The sequence below is a fragment of the Stegodyphus dumicola genome, chromosome 1 (assembly GCF_044657685.1).
Source record: "Stegodyphus dumicola isolate Sdum_Otavi_A_Nest chromosome 1, ASM4465768v1".
Taxonomy (NCBI): domain Eukaryota; kingdom Metazoa; phylum Arthropoda; class Arachnida; order Araneae; family Eresidae; genus Stegodyphus; species Stegodyphus dumicola.
In genome coordinates, this window is record NC_140768.1 from 29,110,998 (window position 1) to 29,123,272 (window position 12,275).

Below are 12,275 nucleotides of genomic sequence, written 5' to 3' on the forward strand. Positions count from 1 at the left end.
ACCTTATTTTTAACATACTGTAAGGAATTTTGTACATAAATAGACGATTTTAGTGTAACTGCATGTTGAATTGCTGTATTTCTTTCGTATAATGTAAAGCGAAAAATCTTAAGTGAGAAGCTATGCCGGAAAAGTAAGATTGCAAGAGAAACTCCATTTAACCTTAACTAAATGGGTATCTTGGTAATTTTGCGAGATATCGCGAAGCTGACAACGGTTTTGGCGACTCTTTTGTCGCCGTTTGGCGATAAATCGCCAAAGGTTGCCAAACTTGGCGACCATTTAACGAAATTTTGATCCTGTCTCTATATTACCATAATAGGTACTGTAACTGAATAAATGTAATTGATCACTGCATTAGCTGCCACCTTAAATCGACCCTCATATTGCTTTCCAGTAATTTCGACTAGCAGAAAGTACTAGAAATATCTCGGCGGCTGGTGGAAAATTATATAAGGCCGGAGAGAGCATTTGCCCTCAGTCGCTTAGTTATTGTTGTTGCCAGTTGTTTGTTGTTTAGCATGAACTTAAATATATTCGAGTTAGCTTTCTCTTTAGATGCGCTTTGCATTGCATTGTGCTCTTAGTTTGAAGTGTTCTTAGTAGTGAGGTTTATTGGGAACGTTCTTAGTAGTTTGAAGCGTAGTTACTGAATATGCTATAATACCTTGAACACCTGTTCGAGAATTTCTGTGGAAAATTTCAGAGCTTTCTGTTTCTTTTGATATAAATAAATTTTACTAACCTATCATCGGACCTGTGTGCATTTAACTTTGCGTATTACGACCCCATACGCAAGCAATAGCACAATAATATAGTGATACCAAACAGGCACCCTTAGTAAGCAAATGAACTTGATTCAAAAATTGACATTTGTGCATAACATAAGAACAAATAAACTTAACAACCTTCTATTATGCTGAAGCACAAGTAAATTGAAATAATTATTAATTATTAATAATAATAAGTATTTAATAAAAATAAAATTATACGTGTTTATTTTTAATTATTATTAATAATTATAAGTTTAATAAAAATGTACACTTATAATTATTAATTTAATAGTTAAATTTACAGTGTTTCCTCTAAATTTAGCTATTAAATAAAAAAAAATAGTTTCATGTGATTATTTCTGCATCATAATTTCTTTAAAGGATAATTTCTTTGAAAATTTTGTTTACTCAATAACAATCAATGCTTTTGCAAAATTAATTGTATGACTGAATCTTTATGGGTGAAAAATATAAATATCGAAAATTTTAGAAGTGCCTTTAAAGCTTTATAAAGTTTTTATATGAAATTGCAAGTATCATTGTTTTGCCATTTAAACGATCTTATTTCTCCTGCTAAATTGTGAGGGGGACCACTCTTACATTTTTCATATTACATATCAAAATTACATCTTAATTTGCGAGCTATTTTTTATTTTAAAATAATTGTGGTAAAATGTGCTTTTGTGGCGGAAGTAAATTTTAAAATATCTACCTTAGCACTTGATATTTCTAAACTAAACAGCCTAGGTAGAAAACTCTTTAAATTTCTATTTTTCTTTAAGAATCAATAAAAATGTCTCCAGGCTCAATAATATTTCAGATTGATTTTAGAGTCGAAAAACGTTTCCCAGTCCAGTTCACATGCATTTCGCCTTCAGCCTTTCAGAGGTCAATATCAGTTGGAATTCGATATGTTACATTACATTATGATAACATTTATATTGTCGTGATTTTAGCGTTGAGACATAGGTTAAAAGTGTTATTTCCGAATAATGAGTAGTCAAATATGTATTTTAATATTATTTCCTTTCCCATTCCAATCAATGTACTTAATATCTTACATATAATTACATATGTATTTTACATTTAATTAAGTTTCACGTGTATTGATAAGAAGAGAAACAAAACAAGATAAAAACATTCAGGTGCAAAACAATAAAAAGCTGTATTTTATCCATCAAAACATCATGACACAGCATTTTCGGGTCCAGAACCATTGAGTGTTTGTATAAAATTTCCATTCTTTCTCCATTAATATATACATACAATATTTTCAGACATCAAATATGCTTTTAAAATACCCTAAATTTAAGTAATGTTAAAGTCCGTAATCCTTATTAAGTCAGAACAAGATGATCATCCAGCATTTTCTTAAACACGTGACTGAATCGATGAGTTATGTTTTTAGAAAAATCATTCTTAGAGTAGAAGGAGTGTCTATTACAATAAAATATATTGACAAATATTCTGGATTTCTGAATTAGCAAAGAAAATGATAGTAAATGCAATAAATGATGATTTCAAAAGTACAGATCCTTTGAAAAACTGGTGATTTCCTCATAGTACATTTGATAAGTTTTTAAATGATATAACGAAGCAATATTTTTTAAATCATGTATCATAAGAAGTCTACAGTACTTGACAGCCAGGTAATAAGAATATTTTGACCATAACAAGATATCATAAAAAATTGTAGAATATTACATAAATTACATATCAGGAAATAGTTTGACATCAGATATTGTACAAAACATTTCTTATTTTAATTTTGTACATAAAAACAACAGACTTAACATTTATTACTTCATACCCAGTGTCCATTAGCTTATGGTTAACGGGTATATGCCTTTAAAAATATTAAACTAAATTTATTTTATAAACTGCTATAACGCCAATCAATAAGGCTAATAAAATTATGCTTACATACTTATTATTTATGTTTACTCTAAATGAAGATCACTAAGATTATTTTAATTGCATTTAGTATTTACACGAAAGACTTGTTTTTCAATGATTACATTTTCCATAATCATAGTTTTTCCATTTAGCAGGTTTCATAAAATATTCTAAATTCGACGAAGTCTTCTACTAAACTTATGTGTAAATACTCTGTGAAACTTAATGCATAACGTAAGAAAATTATATAGCTTCTGTCAAATTTTAATGTAAAATTCAAACTTTAACAGTGATATACTACGTAAATCAATTAGTACACATAATAATGCTTGCAATAAAGTGAAGTGGTATGGTGAAGTGGTAATTATCTTGAAAATAAATTAAATGTATAGAAAAGCATCAGCGTGCCAAAGTAAACATAATTCATCACTGTAGCTAAAGTTTATTATTAAAAGATTAGAGTTAATGTTAGCACAAAGTTGAAACAGTGAACGTAATTAAATAACTACTGAATTGAACATGGGGTGCATATTCAGTCAAAGATTATTTTATATTTAAAAATTATACTGGTGTTTATTAATATAGTATTTTTCAGATATCTTTAAATTTACCTTAGGTATTTATAACGTTACTTGGAATCACTTTTATTAAATTTTATTGGTTAAAATACCTTTCTGGTAGCAGTATACTTTTAATGTATATAGTCTATAATATTTTGCACTTCAGGTTCAATGCAAAGGAAAAACTTAAATGAGCAGTGACAACATTTTTTTTTCCATTTTATATTATGATCAGGACGACTAATATAATCTACATTTGCAGTTATCAATGATTCAGTTATTAAGGTCAGGCAGGTAGATTCCTAAAAATTTCTTTTTAATTATCGACTTTTATTTTTATGAGCAAAAAAATAAACCATAAATAGATATCTTTCTTACTACAAAAAATGCGCTATTCCTATGAACTTTTCACGCAAAAGGAATATGAGTAAACTAATTTAAATGTTTAATTTAATTAAAATTAATCAATTTTATAATTAATTTAATTTTTAATTAAAAATTTTTGTCCTTTGAAGTATTTGCTGCTTGGTAGTAAATTTAACCCATAATAATTTTAGCTAGCGAGGTCAAATAAAACGCCAGAATTTTAGAGAATATGATATTGTTTTGTAGAAAATATTGCATAGCAAATAAAAGCAAATGTTGATTTTTATCAGAAAGTATAAACACTATTATTGTGAAAACTAAATTATGAAGTTTTGAGCACTTTTCCCATCTAAAAGTTAAGTAAACCAAAATAATAAAATTTAAGTACGCAAAATACGAGGATCCTCGTACAATTAGAGAAGTAGCAAATTAACAACTCTATTTAATTAAAAAAACGTAAGTGCATTTTCTGTGCTAATCCAGTAGATAGTCTTCAGTAAGTTTGTAAGATTTATGTTCTTTCAGTCCGAAATCACCACATTTGTAAACAAGTTTCAGGCACAAATTCCATCTTCACAGTTAAAAGTACTCATTCACAAGTTCGTTGTAACGTCTGTTACCGAAAGTATTAATCCCTAGAATAGACATTAATGTTCACATCAGGGCTTGATGGCAGTCGTGATAATTCAAGACATGAAAGTCTGTACAATAAGATGCTGTTTTTATTGAAAATATCCAAATATCAGCTTTGTTCTACGATATTTTTTATTATGCTTTGTCCTTGCACATGGAGATAAAAAAAGTCCGCTGTTTTGATAAATGGTGACATCACATTCGCGGTTTATTTCGCTGCAGGCAGCCCCCATCTCAGCATACCTCGCTGGTACCTTCTTGAATTGTCGTTACTGTGTAAAGAAAAACAGAAACATAAACTAATTATAAGTATTGAAATTTTTAGTAAGCAATTAAATTTTAATACTTCATGTCTAAAAAAATCCTAGGTACTAATTGTATTTTTAGTTTACAGCCATATTAATTAGAGCATGAAAATGATATAAATTGAAATATTTGAAAAACAAATTGCACGTGGTTCAGAATATTAGATAAATGCTTTACCGTTTAAAATAAAACGACTGGAAGACCTGTAATCTTGGGGAAAAACATAGAATAAAGAAATTTCGTCTTTCTTTTAAATTTTGCACATGCATAATGTGCTTCACATGATCTCAACAATGCAACAAATAAACAGTGTTTTATAGCAGAAAGATTATTATAAATTTTCAGACTTTATACATGAGATTAATGGAAATTAAAAGAGAATTTCGCAAGATGTTTGACATTTGAGGAGACTGCGGCATGGAATCTCAGGTCGTACTTTCGATTTATTTCAGTTAGTCCATCTAAACTAACCCAGTATCTGTTTTCAGCTCTTCTCTGCCTTCCGGTTGGCCTACTTATCAGTAAACCAATATACTTCAATACGAATAAGTCAAGAGATGATAAGTCAGGGGAAGGCCAGGCAAGTTCTTTCGCAAATGATTTGGGAAGGCTTTTAGAACGACACGGTTGGTGAAGTAACTTCTGAGCAAGTTCCAGAACGTCGTCTTTGAATATTTTATTTTCCAATGACGGACCCTCAGCCGATTTCGGCTAGGCCACTACTACGGCCAGAACTGGTGTTATTGTAGCACCTAACATGTGGGACACCTTTGCCTCCTATGAAGGGGCGGTCCCTCAGGTACCGTTCTGTGTCGTCCGCGTCATGCGACAAAAACTCTAATGTCTGGCGAAATCCAAGTTCCATAATTATGAAAGGACGGACACTTACAACCATGCCTTCTCCGGAATTCGAATCCGGGCCCTTTGCTGTCGCAGTCGGCTCCACTAACCACTATTCAATCTGTTCGCCACGCCTTTGAATATGGAGAATTCTATTTTTCTGAAACCATGAGTCTTGAACCATTATTTCAGGTTTTTCGTTGGATAGAATCCGATAATTTTGGTGACTGACTTATGAAACCAACCAGAAATGTGTCTCATCGGAAAATGATATCCTCAGGATTGAAACTAAGATCAGTCATTTGACGGATGCTGATACCGAAATGCAGTCTTTTTTAACTAATCAAATGTTAAGCAGATGTATTATATAGCTCTTAGTCTATTATTTTCTTGGATTCTTGGAAGTAGTGATGATTATAGTCGTCCATGCTGCGTTTTATTGGGCCCTGCATATGTCATCTTTCTCATCAGCCTCTCAAAATTTTTTATTTCAAATTTGTAAGTAATGCATATAATTAAGTATTAGCTAGGCATACGTTAATTCCAACAGACCAATCAATGTTTTCACAGTTGGCACAAATAAAACCTTTTCGACTAAAACCTATCGATTGTCATTAAATTGAATACAATTGAACTGCCTGCAACTGAATAGCGCTCCAATTAATATAAATAAAAAAATTCGAGCGAAAACGTTTACCTACGTAGATAAGCCTCTGCGTTATTGTACGAATTTGGTGATACCAGCTTTATATGCATTGACACGTTATTCAGGTAAGACATTAGTGAAATCTATAGAAGCGCGCCATACAAACGCTCATACGTATGTTCGTTCATACATTGCATACGTATATGTTGTAAGGATCTTAAGTTTTACTAACGTTTATTTTATTTTAAATCTTTACTATCACTTCTTATTTTCTACTTCCGGCCAGAATTATAAGCGTGAAGGAGTTTATGCAAAGTTGTCTGGCGAACGCCAAGTATTTAAGTGTGGCCTTTTTGCCAAGCAGAAGAGAGGAAGCCGTGAGTTCGAAGCAGGCCGCTTACCTTAGAAGTTACGCAGTTGCTACTTTGCCTTCCAGGCCAGAGGTTTTAATCCTCTTGATAAATTAAACGTATTGTAGTGTTCACAGTCTCTGTGCTACATACGCTTTCTGTTATTATAAGGCCAATCTTATTCTAAAGTTAAATTAGAGTTTAGTTTTATTTTGATATCTTTTAAGTTAGACCCCGAGTGGAGGGTCATTGTATTCCGAAGTACGGAAGTCATTGTATATAAAGAAAAAAATAAAGGGTTTTGTATACCCTTCGTCTGTATCCTGTCTACTTACTACAATTAGTGAACATAGCTTTAGTAAGCTCTCTGTTCTAGTCAGGTCATTGTATGTTTCCGAAGAAGGCAAGAAGAAACATTGAACCTGATAGTGGCGCCCGACGAAGAATAACCATGGCCGAGTTTAAAGAAGAACCTGTGCTGCCTGCAGAAACAGCTCAGAATCCAGAAATGCCAGCTGCCGCCCTGGAAGGATTTGGGTATATTGTCCAGACCATGCGCGCTTCGATGAAACCAGAAGCAACGTTTAATGGAAACTCACAGGTAACCAGTTTTTTGGAAAAATTGGATGACCACTTCATGCTCTACCCCGTGCACGAGTTTCAAAAAGTTACCTTAGCTACCAGCGCTTTGAGGGGCCAAGCGCTTAACTGGTTCAAATGTATCGGCAGAAGTCTCTTGGGTCAAGCAGGAAGTCCCACCTATACCTACGAAAATTTCAAGACTGCCCTACTAAAAGCCTTCCCTGTTGTAAGGGATCGTGCGAAATTAGAAACAGAACTTTTCAGTATATATCAACAAAGAATGGAAAACATCTCGAGCTTTATTTTAAGAAAAATTCACGTTTTCAAGCTCTTGTATGGAAACCGTCCGGATCCTGAAATAATTCAAGTGATTTTGCCGAGGTTACTACCCCAAGTGCAAGACTTTATTGAATTGAGAAATCCGACTACACTGGAAAAATTATTTGAGCTAGCAATCCAGTTTGAAAGTAGAAGAACGGCGGACGTCGAAAGAAGACGCCAATATCAACAGCGAAACCAATTTGGTACGCCAAGACTACAGCAAACTCAAGCACATGGCTACGGAGAAAAAGCGAATCAGTGGGCAAGGAAACCCGAGCATTCAAAAACAGCCGGCGAACGTCGACAGTTCAATAGCAACCCAGGAAAAAAGTCTCAAGGCCAGTGGAGAAAGAAGGAAAGCACCGAAAGAAAAAATAATTTAAACTAAAACGGATTTCTGCTGACGAGAGGGTGCGGAAATCCGAAGGCCACGAAAACCCCTCTTCCTACAAGTTAAATACAGTAATGGTGAAAAATTTAACTCTTCCGAAGATTGAAGTCTTGGTAAATAATATCTCGGCCACCGCACTCCTGGATACCGGCGCGCAGTGTTCCTGTGTGGCAGAAGTCTTTTTTAGAAAGTATTTTCGCAAATACCGCATATATAATGCGGATAATACAACAGTATTAGCGGCGCAAGGAGAACAATGTAAGTGCGTAGGTAAAGTACCTTTGTACATCCGTATCAAGGACGAACAAGTAAAGGTGATGTTTTTTATAGTAAAGAATTTGCAAGCACACTTAATACTAGGAATAGACTTTCTTTCAGACGCACAAGCTACACTGGATTTTAATGAAGCGTCTCTTAAGCTGACGATGAAACCAGTGCGTGTAGAAAAGGTTGAACCGCCGAGGTTAAATCTTGACCACCTGCCTAATGACGAGCAAGATAGAATCCGACAAGTGGTAAGTGAATTTGCTTCCTTATTTAGTGATATTCCAGGATTTACCCAGGTTACTAACCATAGTATTGACACCGGAGATGCATTGCCGGTTCGTCAAAAACCATACCGGTATGATAAGAATAAGGAAAAAATTATAGAATGGCATATTACCGATATGCTACGTAAAAAGATCGTAACGCCTATCTCAAGTAGTTATGCTAGTCCGGTGGTTTTATGTAAGAAAAATAATGATTATCCTTTGGAGCATCCAAAAAGGTGGAGATTCGCTATTGATTACCGTAAATTAAATTCCATAACGAAATATCCGGTATATCCGTTACCGATTATAGAAGAAATTTTAAGGAACATAAAATCAACCAAATTTATGACAACTTTAGACTTAACGAATGGTTATTTTCAAATAGGGATCAGGCCTGAGGACGTGCCTAAGACTGCTTTTATAACCAAGTCTGGCACTTATGCATTTTTGCGAATGCCGTTTGGCCTTTCAGGCGCCCCAGCAACATTTCAGCGATGCATGGACATTGTGTTAAGACCTGTTCTCGGAAAGTCCACATTTATCTATTTAGACGATATCATTATTACTAGTGATAATCTAGACCAACATGTACAGGATTTAAGACAGGTGTTTTCTTTATTAAATGAGGCCGGTCTAAAAGTTAATGTCGAAAAGTGCAAATTTGCAGCCCCTGAATTAAAATATTTAGGTTACAAAATATCGCAAAAAGGGATCGAGACAGATGAATCAAAAATAATCGCTGTACAAAAGTATCCGACTCCAAACACGGCAAAGAAGCTCTCTTCTTTTCTAGGACTTTGTTCATATTATAGGTCCTTTATAAAAGATTTTGCGGCTATCGCTGAGCCATTGTTAAAATTAAAAAGGAAAAAGGCAAGATTCTCGTGGACGGCCGAAGCCAATAGTGCTTTCGAAAAATTAAAACAAGCATTAACGCAAGCCCCTGTGTTGAAATTTCCTGAAAAGGATGAAAATTTAGAAATTTCAGCGGATGCTTCGGATTATGCGGTAGGAGCGGTACTTTCGCAAAATCAGCAGCCAGTGGCATTTTTTAGCCGAACTTTAAATCAAACACAAAGAAACTATTCCGCGACCGAGAGAGAGGCACTTGCAGTTCTGTTAGCAGTGCAAAAGTTCCGAGGCTATTTTGGAAAGGCGCCGATAACAGTATATTCTGATCATGCGGCGGTAACTAGATTGTACTCTGGAAAAAATTTATCCCCAAGGTTAATAAGATGGGCACTCAAGCTGCAAGAATATAATCTGGTAATCAAGCATACCCCCGGAAAGGAAAATATCGTAGCAGATGCCCTGTCACGAATTAAATTAGACGAACAGGGTAATACCGTAAAAGTTGCAATGCTGACAGCGTGTACAATAAATTCCCGAGAAACTGTAATAACCGAACTGGGTAAGGATCCTGAGTTTGGAAGTATTTATGAGTATTTGAAGGATCCTGAAAATTTTAGCCACCAAGATATTGTGGCGATAAGAAATAGGGCGGCCCATTACGAACTAATAGATGGTCTATTATTTTATACAAAAACTACGAATTCCAACAACGAATTTCGACCTGTTATCCCAGCTAGTCTTAGATTAAATATCCTGCAAGAGCTCCATGACAGCCCTTTAGCTTCTCATGCTGGTATTCGAAAAACTACTCAACGCGTACGCGAGGCAGTCTATTTTCCTGAACTGCAAAAGTTAACAAGGGCGTATGTCCAGTCCTGCCCAACATGTCAAGCCGTTAATTATATTAATTTCCGCCCGGCCGGGTTTCTAAATAGTATTAAATCCGAATTTCCAAATGAAATAATCGGCATCGATTTATTGGGCCCTTTCCCAAAAAGTCAGTTAAACAAAAGTCGCTATCTCCTTGTTATAGTTGATCATTTTAGTAAATGGACCGAAATTGTTCCCTTAAAACGAGCCTCCGCGAAATTAGTTACCGATTCTATTTTAAATAAATATATTTTAAAATACGGGGCGCCCCTAAAAGTTATATCGGATAATGGTCCTCAATTTGTAAGTAATATATTTGAAGACATGTGCCAAAAACTGGGCATACGTCATTTAAAAATGGTCCCGTATCGGCCGCAATCAAATATAGCGGAACGGGTCAAAAGAAATATAGTGAAAATTATCCGTAGTTATGTTAAAAATTTTCATAAAAGCTGGGATAACTATGTCAATGAATTTGCTTTCGCCCTTAGGACCGCAAAACATGATACAACGGGCAAAACTCCTGCTGAGTTATTTCTAGGCAGAAAGGTTATAACACCGTTAGATAAACTATTTTATGTGCAACAAAGAGCCCTAGAATTTAAAATGGGTGATATAGACAAACTAATAAAAGAAGCAAAAAAGAATACGGAAGTAGCACAAAGAAAACAAAAATTGTATTATGACTTGAAACGACGGGGAGTAACTTATAAAGTAGGGGATGAAGTACTAAAAATTAAGCATTCACTTTCTTCAGCACCAGAAGATAAAACTGCCAAATTTTTTCCACGCTTTGAAGGACCATATGTTATAGAAAAAATAACTCACGCTGTTGTAGTATTAAAGGCAAGAAATGGTGAAACCTGTTCCGCAAACATTGACCAGATAAAACCATTCTATGACCGTAATAAAATGCAAATCTTTTCAGATCTTTTGCAGGATCCGGTACGGCAGACACCGCAGGTACAAGTTCCAGAGGTGGGAAAACGACAAGTACAAGGGCAAGCCAATGAGAGACAGAAGCAAGTGAAAAGAAAATTGCCCCGCGGAAAAATTGAAGGTACAAAGAAAAAGAAGCCGTTCCACCGTCCAAAAAACAGAGTTCACGAACACCCCCAGAATGAAGAAGGGAGAAGGACGACGTATGTGGAAAAGACCGGGAGAAAGGACGGCAACTATAACCCGGCTGTGAAACGGAAGATTGACTCATCCGACAGAACTCTCCGCAGCAAAAGTCGCCGAACTGCGGAAGGGCCATCAGCGGCGGAGGAAAAAGTACAAGAAAAATTTGAACGGCCAACAACGAGGTCCAAGCAGGATCACGACAGAAGTTTCCCGGTTCCACCAAGACCAGCTGACTTCAAACGGCCAAAACCACAAGCAGAGCACAAAAGGAAGATGTTCAAGGGTGGCCGTAGTGGTGAAAAACGGAAGCTTCCAGAGGAAAGCACTGAAGGGCGAGCCCGTACAAGAAGGAGGATCAACCAAGCTACGGTCTGCAGCACCTTTAAAGACTGGGCCCAGAAAAGGATGTCTGAATATTACAAAGATAAGTAAAATTTTATGTTACTTTACAAACTTAAGTTAATCTTTCATTCTTACTGCAAGTGGCAGATTTCAAGAAGTTTTACCTCATGCGAGGTCTACCTTTATCGCCAAAAGGGCGAGAAATGAGTTGTGACCGATTTTCTTATTATGTTTTTCAATTACTCGCGCGTAAAACTAAAGTTGATGTATAATAGCGTTGTGTAAAGACTTAAATATTGTAAAAAGTTATTGTATAAATTTTATTTAAAACCTTCTAGCAAGAAAGAAGTTTTAGTCTGAAAGACTTTTTGAAATGTAGTATTATTTCAATGTAGAAAGAATTGGCACTTGCTTTGAAAAGAATAGAAGTTAACAATGTACTACTAATGTATGTTTTTAAATGTGTAAAATTAACGGCATCTTGATATGTTCTTGTATACATGTGAACTGTTATTTTGAATGTTTAGAAATACCGTGATATGGTAAAAGTGAAAGTAATGTTAAAAAAATTTGTTATTCGTGTGACTGTAAAGATTAAATCATGGTGAATATGTGTTAAAGGTTGAATGATGTAGTTAGGCTCTCTGACGCTACACTTTAGAGTTAGCCACTTTCAGAATAGTACCTCAGGGTCTAGAGTTGAAATTAGGGTGTGTTAAGAGGTCTCGTATGTTGAATTTTAACACGTTAGTGTTTTGATTGTAGGAGGAAGTGTTGAACACATAGACAGAAACACATTCGTGTTTGGTGTTTTTACAACACATGTCAGAGAGCACGGGGAGAGATAATTAAAATAGTCATGAATGAAATAAGAATGTTAAGAAAAGTA

The 12,275-nt window shown here is 34.9% G+C and overlaps 1 protein-coding gene across 1 annotated transcript in view; it reads right to left on the minus strand.

The window, feature by feature from the left end:
- Nucleotides 1-1,913: 1,913 nt before the first annotated feature.
- Nucleotides 1,914-12,275, minus strand: part of LOC118197178 (synaptogenesis protein syg-2-like) — a 289,538-nt gene continuing 279,176 nt past the window's right edge. The window contains exon 13 of the mRNA XM_085817873.1: nucleotides 1,914-4,500. The gene's annotated coding sequence lies outside the window, so the exon portion shown is untranslated. The remainder of the gene's footprint in view (nucleotides 4,501-12,275) is intronic.